At 36.0% G+C, this 9,925-nt stretch overlaps 2 non-coding genes across 2 annotated transcripts; one reads left to right on the forward strand and one right to left on the reverse strand.

Annotated features, from left to right (window-relative positions):
* The first annotated feature begins 287 nt into the window (after positions 1-287).
* Positions 288-394, forward strand: LOC112719540 (small nucleolar RNA R71). Its single transcript, XR_003161839.1, has one exon. It is a non-coding gene; the product is annotated as a small nucleolar RNA R71 (small nucleolar RNA).
* Positions 395-9,448: 9,054 nt separating this feature from the next.
* On the reverse strand, positions 9,449-9,556 carry LOC112718919 (small nucleolar RNA R71). The gene has a single exon (XR_003161245.1). It is a non-coding gene; the product is annotated as a small nucleolar RNA R71 (small nucleolar RNA).
* Positions 9,557-9,925: the final 369 nt, after the last annotated feature.

The raw sequence follows: 9,925 nt of genomic DNA on the forward strand, positions 1-9,925 counted from the left end.
GACTTTGAGAAATCATGTTGACTTGCTGAGTCAACACTTTGTTCTGAGTCAATATGGCATTCAGAGTATCAATTTCAAGAACTCCCTTCCTCTGAGGCGTCCTATTATTCACGAAATTCCTCTCAGAAGCGTACATGAATTGGTTATTTGCAACTATGTCAATAAGTTCTTGAGCTTCTGCAGGCGTTTTCTTTAGGTGAATGGATCCACCAGCAGAATGGTCCAATGACATCTTGGAAAACTCAGATAGACCATAATAGAATATATCTAATATGGTCCATTCTGAAAACATATCAGAAGGACACTTTTTGGTCATTTGCTTGTATCTTTCCCAAGCTTCATAGAGGAATTCACCATCTTTTTGCTTGAAGGTCTGAACATCCACTCTAAGCTTGCTCAGCTTTTGAGGAGGAAAGAATTTATCCAAGAAGGCCATGACCAGCTTATCCCAGGAGTCTAGGCTATCTTTAGGTTGTGAGTCCAACCATGTTGTAGCTCTGTCTCTTACAGCAAAAGGGAAAAGCATGAGCCTGTAGACTTCAGGATATACTCCATTCGTCTTTACAGTCTCACAAATCTATAAGAACTTAGTTAAAAACTGGTAAGGATCTTCAGATGGAAGTCTATAAAACTTACAGTTCTGTTGCATTAGAGCAACTAATTGAGATTTCAGCTCAAAATTGTTTGTTCTAATGGCAAGAATGGAGATGCTTCTTCCATCAAATTTGGACGTTGGTTTAGTAAAATCACCTAGCATTCTCCTTGCATTATTGTTGTTGGATTCGGCTGCCATCTCCTTCTCTTGTTCGAAAATTTTAGAAAGGTTGTCTCTGGATTGTTGTAATTTAGCTTCTCTTATTTTCCTCTTCAGAGTCCTTTCAGGTTCAGGATCAGCTTCAACAAGAGTGTATTTTTCCTTGTTCTTGCTCATATGAAAGAGAAGAGAAAAAGAAAAGGAAAAAGAATCCTCTATATCTGGACAAAGAGGATCCTTATTATTAGTAGAAGAAGAAAGGAATAAAAGTGGAGAATCCAATCACAAGGGTGAGGATAGAGGCAGTGATTGGAGATGAAGAGAGGTGAAGAGAAGTGTTAGTAAATAAATAAATAAATAGAAGAAGAGAAGAGAGGGAGAATTCGAAAATAATTTTGAAAAAGTAGTTAATGATTTTCGAAAATTAAAGATAAGATATAATTAAAATTAAAATTTAAAACAATTAGTTAATTTAAAAAGAATTTTGAAAAAGGGATGAGATATTTTTGAAAATTAGAGAGGTAAAAGTAGTTAGGTGATTTTGAAAAAGATAAGAAACAAACAAAAAGTCAAATAGTTAGTTGAAAAAGATATTAAAATCAAATTTAAAAAGATAAGAAGATAAGAAGTTAGATAAGATATTTTGAAATCAAAATTTTTTTTGAAAAAGATATGATAAAAAGATAAGATGAAAAGATATGATAAAAAGATATGGTTGAAAAAGATTTAACTTTTAAAATTAAAATTAATTACTTAACTAACAAGAAACTAAAAGATAAGATTCTAGAATTTAAAGATTGAACATTTCTTAACAAGAAAGTAACAAACTTCAAATTGTTGAATCAATCATATTAATTGTTAGTGTAATTTCGAAAATTAAGATAAAATTAAGAAAAAGATTTTTTTTTTGAAAAACATTTTAAAGAATTTTCGAAAATTAATAAGAAAAATGAAAAAGATTTAATTTTTGAAAAGTTTTAAAAAGATAAGATTTTTTTTTAAATTGAAAATTTGACTTGACTTGTAAGAAACAACTAATTTTAAAAATTTTTGACCAAGTCAACTCAAATTTTAAAAAATTTGGAGAGAAATAAGGAAAAGATATTTTTTGATTTTTAAATTTTTAATGATAAGAGAGAAAAACACAATTGTGACCCAAAACATGAAAATTTTGGATCAAAACCAATTATGCATGCAAGAACACTATGAATGTTAAGATAAACACCAAGAACACTTTGAAGATCATGATGAACATCAAGAACATATTTTTGAAAAATTTTTGATGCAAAGAAAACATGCAAGACACCAAACTTAGAATTCTTTAATGCATGGACACTATGAATGCAAAAAATGCATATGAAAAACAACATACAACACAAAACAAGAAAACATCAAGATCAAACAAGAAGACTTGTCAAGAACAACTTGAAGATCATGAAGAACACCATGAATGCATGAATTTTCGAAAAATGCAAGAAAATTTTTTAAAGCATGCAATTGACACCAAACTTAAAAATTGACTCAAGACTTAAACAAGAAACACAAAATATTTTTGGTTTTTATGATTTTATGATTTTTTTTGTATTTTTATTTTTTTCTCGAAAATTATATTTTTGAAAAACGAAAATAAAGAAAAAAATTTTGAAAGATTTTTGAAAACTTTATTGAAAGGAAAATAAAAATAAAATTACCTAATTTGAGCAACAAGATGAACCGTCAGTTGTCCATACTCGAACAATCCCTGGCAACGGCGCCAAAAACTTGGTGCACGAATTTGTGATCATCAACAATGGCTCCAATAATTTGGTAGTTCTCACACGTGAATTACACTTAGTCACAACTCCGCACAACTAACCAGCAAGTGAACTGGGTTGTCCAAGTAATACCTTACGTGAGTAAGAGTCGATCCCACGGAGATTGTTAGTATGAAGCAAGCTATGGTCATCCTGTAAATCTCAGTCAAGCTGATTCAAATATGATTGGATTAGATATTCAAAAGATAAATAAAATAGACAGGAAATAAAGATAAAGTTACTCATGTAATCCAATGGTGGGAATTTCAGATAGGTGCATGGAGGTGCTGTGTTCCTTCCGAATTCCTACTTTCTTATTACATTCATCCAATCCTTCTTACTCCTTTCCATGGCAAGCTGTATGTAGGGCATCACCGTTGTCAATGGCTACATCCCATCCTCTCAGTGAAAATGGTCCAAATGCTCTGTCACAGCACGGCTAATCATCTGTCGGTTCTCAATCAGGTTGGAATAGAATCCCGCGATTCTTTTGCGTCTGTCACTAACGCCCAGCCTTCAGAAGTTTGAAGCTCGTCACAGTCATTCAATCCCGAAATCCTACTCGGAATACAACAGACAAGGTTAGACTTTTCGGATTCCCATGAATGCCGCCATCAATTCTAGCTTATACCACGAAGATTCTGATCAAGGAATCTAAGAGATATGCACCCGGTTTAAGGTAGAACGGAAGTGGTTGTCAGTCACGCGCGTTCATAGATGAGAATGATGATGAGTGTCACGGATCATCACATTCATCAAGTTGAAGTGCAACGAATATCTTAGAACAGGAATAAATCGAATTGAATAGAAAATAGTAGTAATTGCATTGAAACTTGAGGTACAGCAGAGCTCCACACCCTTAATCTATGGTGTGTAGAAACTCCACCATTGAAAATACATAAGTGATAGATCCAGGCATGGCCGAATGGCCAGCCCCCAAAACGTGATCAATAGTCTCCTAAGATGAATAATAAAATAAAACTGAGACCAAAGATCCCTAATAGACTAGTAAAAAGTTCTATTTATACTAAACTAGCTACTAGGGTTTACAGAGGTAAGTAATTGATGCATAAATCCACTTCCGGGGCCCACTTGGTGTGTGCTTGGGCTGAGCTTGATCTATCCACGAGCTGAGACTTCTCTTGGAGTTGAACGCCAAGTTGTAACGTGTTTTGGGCGTTCAACTCTGGTTCGTGACGTGTTTCTGGCATTTGACTCCAGAATGCAGCATGAAACTGGCGTTGAGCACCAGTTTATGTCATCTAATAACGAATAAAGTATAGACTATTATATATTTATGGAAAGCTCTAGATGTCTACTTTCCAATGCCGTTGAGAGCGCCCCATTTGGAGTTTTGTAGCTCCAGAAAATCCATTTCGAGTGCAGGGAGGTCAGATTCCAACAGCATCAGCAGTCCTTTGTCAGCCTTCTATCAGAGTTTTGCTCAGGTCTCTCAATTTCAGCTAGAAAATACCTGAAATCACAGAAAAACACACAAACTCATAGTAAAGTCTAGAAATGTGAATTTAGCATATAAACTAATGAAAACATCCCTAAAAGTAACTAGATCGTACTAAAAACTACCTAAAAACAATGCCAAAAAGCGTATAAATTATCCGCTCATCAGTCGTTCTCCCTAGGAATTGCAATTAAGTACTCAATTATTGGCTATGGAGAAAGTGGGATTGGGGGTTGTGATTGTAAGTGACAAGAAAATTAAAAGGCAAAAAATTAAATAAGCATGCAAGGAAATTAAAACTCCAAGCAATTAAATCCAAAACAGAAATTAAGTGGCAAAAATAACTCTAGGCAAGGATTGGGTAATTAAGGATTCATATCCTAGTCATGGAACACAAACATGGTAATTGCCTAGAATTAATCACAATCAGTCTATCCTAACATCGAGGATAAGTCAAAAGGGCATAATTGATCTCAATCTATAAGTCCTAGTCAACTCACTAATTAATTTAGTGAAAGACTAGCGTCAATGGAAACCAAACCAACTAACTAGAATAGAATTTCATAGAAATATAATCGCGTTGTAAGTATAGTTTCTAAACCAACAAAAATTCTTTCGTACAAAAAACTTGTTTGTCACTAAAGCAAACCCAATAAAATTTATAACTGAAGTATTGAAATCTCGGATCGTCTCTCAAGGAATTACAGGGAAGTATGATTTATTATTGGTTATGGAAAAAGGTATATTTTGGGTTTTCGAAATAGGAAACAGGTAATTTAAATGGCAAGGAAGTAAATTAATTATCATGAACACCAGTGCAAGGTATAAGAACTGGAAATCCCATCCTAGTTATCCTTATCAAGTGAGATGAGAATTGGATTTTGCTCCCACTCAGTTAACCCTTACTAAATAAAGGAAAGTCAAGTAGACTAATCAACTTGATTCCTCAAGTCCTAGTCAACTCATATGGAAAGAATAGCTTTAGAGGGATCCAAATCAACCAGCAATTTCCAATCTTCAATCAACCGCTGAGTTTGACAACTCAAGTGTCACCAATTACTCAACCAAAGCAAAAGGGAAAAAATCTAAATTAAATTAAAAGCATTAATAAAATAAATTTGAAGAAAGCAATCTTTAGATCTGAAATACCTCAATTTATATTAAATAAAGAAATCAAGTCTAACATGAAAAGTTCAAAAGCCAAATTGGAAAGATAAATAACAATTAAAGTAATAGAATAAATAAAGTAGAAAATAAATTAAAGAAACATCGAACCTGGAATGAAGAAACAATCTTAAAACTAAAAGAAATCTAATCCTAAAATCTAAGAGAGAGGAGAGAGCCTCTCTCTCTAGAAAAGCACATCTAAAACATAAAATTATGAATTATGAATGTTGTCTGTTGAATGAATGCATTCTCCCACTTTATAGCCTCTAATCTGTGTTTTCTAGGTTGAACACTGGGTCAAAAATAGCCTAGAAATCGCCCCTGTTCGTATAGGTCGATGCAAAGTCACGCGGAAGCGTCGTCCACGCGTTAGCGTGGATTGGGTTTTTGCCAGGTCACGCGTTCGCGTGATCCACGCGTTCGTGTCGTTTGGCTTCAAAGCAGTGATGAGCGGATAATTTGTATACTTTTTGGCATTGTTTTTAGTATGTTTTTGATATGATATAGTTAGTTTTTGGTATATTTTTATTAGTTTTTAGTTAAAATTCACTTTTCTGGACTTTACTATGAGTTTGTGTGTTTTTCTGTGATTTCAGGTATTTTCTGGCTGAAATTGAGGGACCTGAGCAAAAATCTGATTCTGAGACCAAAAAGGACTGCAGATGCTGTTGGATTCTGACCTCCCTGCACTCGAAGTGGATTTTCGGGAGCTACAGAAGCCCAATTGGCGCGCTCTCAACGGCGTTGGAAAGTAGACATCCTGGGCTTTCCAGCAATATATGATAGTCCATACTTTGCCCAAGATTTGATGGCCCAAACCGGCGTTCAAAGTCACCTCAGGAAATTCCAGCGTTAAACGCTGGAACTGGCACCCAAATGGGAGTTAAACGCCCAAACTGGCACTAAAGCTGGCGTTTAACTCCAAGAGGAGTCTCTGCACGAAATTTGCTTCATTGCTCAGCCCAAGCACACACCAAGTGGGCCCGGAAGTGGATTTTTATGTCATTTACTCATTTCTGTACACCTTAGGTTACTAGTTTTCTATAAATAGGACCTTTGACTATTGTATTAGAAATCTTTGGATCTTTAGGTCTTTGGATCTTTATATCTTTTGATCACTTTAGATCTTAGATCATTGGGAGGCTGGCCATTCGGCCATGCCTAGACCTTATGCTTATGTATTTTCAACGGTGGAGTTTCTACACACCATAGATTAAGGTGTGGAGCTCTGCTGTACCTCGAGTATTAATGCAATTACTATTGTTCTTCCATTCAATTCCGCTTGTTCTTGTTCTAAGATATCACTTGTTCTTCAACTTGATGAATGTGATGATCCGTGACACTCATCATCATTCTCACCCATGAACAAAGTGACTGACAACCACTCTTGTTCTACAAGCATAAGAGGCTCTAGTGAATATCTCTTGGATTCTTTAACCGGAATCTTCGTGGTATAGGCAGGACCTGATGGCGGCATTCAAGAGAATCCGGAAGGTCTAAACCTTGTCTGTGGTATTCTGAGTAGGATTCAATGACTGAATGACTGTGACGTGCTTCAAACCTGTAACTTACTGGGCGTTAGTGACAGACGCAAAAGAATCACTGGATTCTATTCCAGTAGGGGAGGGAACCACACCGGTGATTGGCAGCACTGTGACAGAGTGTGTGCATTAGCTTTCACTGCGAGGATGGGAGGTAGCTGCTGACAACAGTGAGACCCTACACGAGCTTGCCATGGAAAGGAGTAAGAAGGATTGGATGAAGACAGTAGGAAAGCAGAGAGACGGAAGGGAAGGCATCTTCATACGCTTATCTGAAGTTCCTACCAATGAATTACATAAGTATCACTATCTTTATCTTTTATGTTATTTTCGTTCATCACCATATACATTTGAGTTTGCCTGACTAAGATTTACAAGATGACCATAGCTTGCTTCAATACTAACAATCTCCGTGGGATCGACCCTTACTCGCGTAAGGTTTATTACTTGGACGACCCAGTGCACTTGCTGGTTAGTTGTGCGAAGTTGTGTAATGCCATGGTATTGAGCTACCAAGTTTTTGGGGTTCATGACTGGGGATTATGAGAGTTGTGAAAAAGTATAGTTCACAATTTCGCGCACCAAGTTTTTGGCGCCGTTGCCGGGGATTGTTCAAGTTTTGAGCAAGCTTTTGGTAACATCAGTGCCAAGATCCGGCAACAACATCAAGTTTTTGGTGTTATTGCCCGGGATTGTTTAGGCTGGACAACTGACGGTTCATCTTGTTGCTTAGATTAGGTATTTTTCTTCAGAGTTCTTAAGAATGAATTCTAGTGTTTCAAGGTGATGTTCTTATCATCACCAAAGCTGATTGATCTTCATCAATTTAGCTCTTGAATGCAATGTCCTGCTGAAGCTTGGCCGGCCATGTCTAATTTCTTTAGACTAAAGCTTTAGACTAACATTGCATGATTCCTGGAATTCTCATTAAGAATTTTGATACCTTTATTTTCTTTTTCTACATAGTTTTCGAAAAATCCAAAAAAATTATAAAATCATAAAATCCAAAAATATTTCTTTTTTGAGTCTAGAGTCTCATCTTAAGTTTAGTGTCAATTGCATGCTTCTGTTCTTATTGCATTCATGCATGTGTCCTCATTGATCTTCAAGTTGTTCTTGATGATTTCCTTGTTCTGATCTTTGAATTCTATTGACTTGAGTGTTTTGTGTGTCTCATATGCATTTTCGTTTTGTTAGTGTCAGTAGTATACAAACTGCTAAGTTTGGTGTCTTGCATGCATTGTCATTTGATTCTTGTTGCATTTTGGTTTGTCCTTATTATTAAAAATCCAAAAATATTTTTAATTTGTGTCTTTTCAAGTCAATAATACAGAGAATTGAAGATTCAGAACATACAGCAGAGGAATTGCACAGAAAAAGCTGGGCGTTCAAAACGCCCAGTGAAGAAGGACAGACTGGCGTTTAAACGCCAGCCAGGGTACCTGGTTGGGCGTTTAACGCCCAAAAGGGTAGCATTTTGGGCGTTAAACGCCAGAATGTATACCATTCTGGGCGTTTAACGCCAGGATGGCTAGGGGAGGAAGATTTTGTTTTCAAATCAGATTTTTTCTAAGTTTTCAAAATCTTTTCAAAATCAAATCTTTTTCAAATCAATTTTCAATCAAATCTTTTTCAAAATCAATTTCTTTCCTTTTTCAAAAATACTTATTAACAATTAATGATTTGATTGAACATTTTTTGCCTTTTCTGTTGAGGAAGGTTTTATGTTTGATTCATATCTTTTCTTGTTAGGCAAGTCATTAATTTTTAAAATCATATCTTTTCAAATTGTTTTCAAATCATATCTTTTAAAATTGTTTTCAAATCATATCTTCTTAACCACATCTTTTTCAAAATAAGCTTTCAATCAAATCTTTTTGATTTCTAATTTCAAAATCTTTTTCAAAAATCACTTGATTTCTTTTCCATTTTCATTTTCGAAAATTAAGTGATGTTTTTCAAAAATGTTTTCAAATTTCCCACTTAATTTTCGAAAATCACTTCCCTCCTTCTCACATCCTTCAATTTATGGACTAACACTATCCCTTAAGGCAAAATTCGAACTCTATCTTCTTTGTTAAGTTCGAATTTTCCACTTCTGTCTTCTACTCTTCTTTTCCTCTGACACCTAAAGGAATCTCTATACTGTGACATAGAGGATTCCATATTTTCTTGTTTCCTTCTCTATCTTATGAGCAGGAGCAAGGACAAAGGCATTCTTGTTGAGGTTGATCCTGAACCTGAAAGGACCTTGAAGAGAAAGCTAAGAGAAGCCAAAGCACAACTCTCTTTAGAGCACCTGACCGAATTCTTCAAGGAAGAAGAACACATGGCAGCCGAAAACAACAACAATACCAACAATGCAAGGAAGGTGCTGGGTGACTTTACTGCACCTACTCCCGACTTCTATGGGAGAAGCATCTCTATCCCTGCCATTGGAGCAAACAACTTTGAGCTTAAGCCTCAATTAGTTTCTCTAATGCAACAGAATTGCAAGTTCCATGGACTTCCAATGGAAGATCCTCATCAGTTTTTAGCTGAGTTCTTGCAAATCTGTGACACAGTCAAGACTAATGGGGTTGACCCTGAGGTCTACAGACTGATGCTATTCCCTTTTGCTGTAAGAGACAGAGCTAGGACATGGTTGGACTCTCAACCTAAAGAAAGCCTGGACTCTTGGGAAAAGCTAGTCAATGCCTTCTTGGCAAAGTTCTTTCCACCTCAAAAATTGAGTAAGCTTAGAGTGGAAGTCCAAACCTTCAGACAGAAGGAAGGAGAATCCCTCTATGAAGCTTGGGAAAGATACAAACAATTGATCAGAAAGTGTCCCACTGATATGCTTTCTGAATGGAGCATCATAGGTATTTTCTATGATGGTCTCTCTGAACTGTCCAAGATGTCTTTGGATAGCTCTTCTGGAGGATCTCTTCATTTGAAGAAGACGCCTACTGAAGCTCAAGAACTGATTGAAATGGTTGCAAATAACCAATTCATGTACACTTCTGAAAGGAATCCTGTGAACAATGGGACTAGTCAGAAGAAAGGAGTTCTTGAGATTGACACTCTGAATGCCATATTGGCTCAGAATAAAATATTGACTCAACAAGTCAATATGATTTCTCAAAGTCTGTCTGGGATGCAAAATGCACCAAGCAGTACTAAGGAAGCTTCATCTGAGGAAGAAGCTTATGATCCTGAGAACCCTTCAATA

This window comes from Arachis hypogaea, chromosome 10, assembly GCF_003086295.3.
Source record: "Arachis hypogaea cultivar Tifrunner chromosome 10, arahy.Tifrunner.gnm2.J5K5, whole genome shotgun sequence".
NCBI lineage: Eukaryota > Viridiplantae > Streptophyta > Magnoliopsida > Fabales > Fabaceae > Arachis > Arachis hypogaea.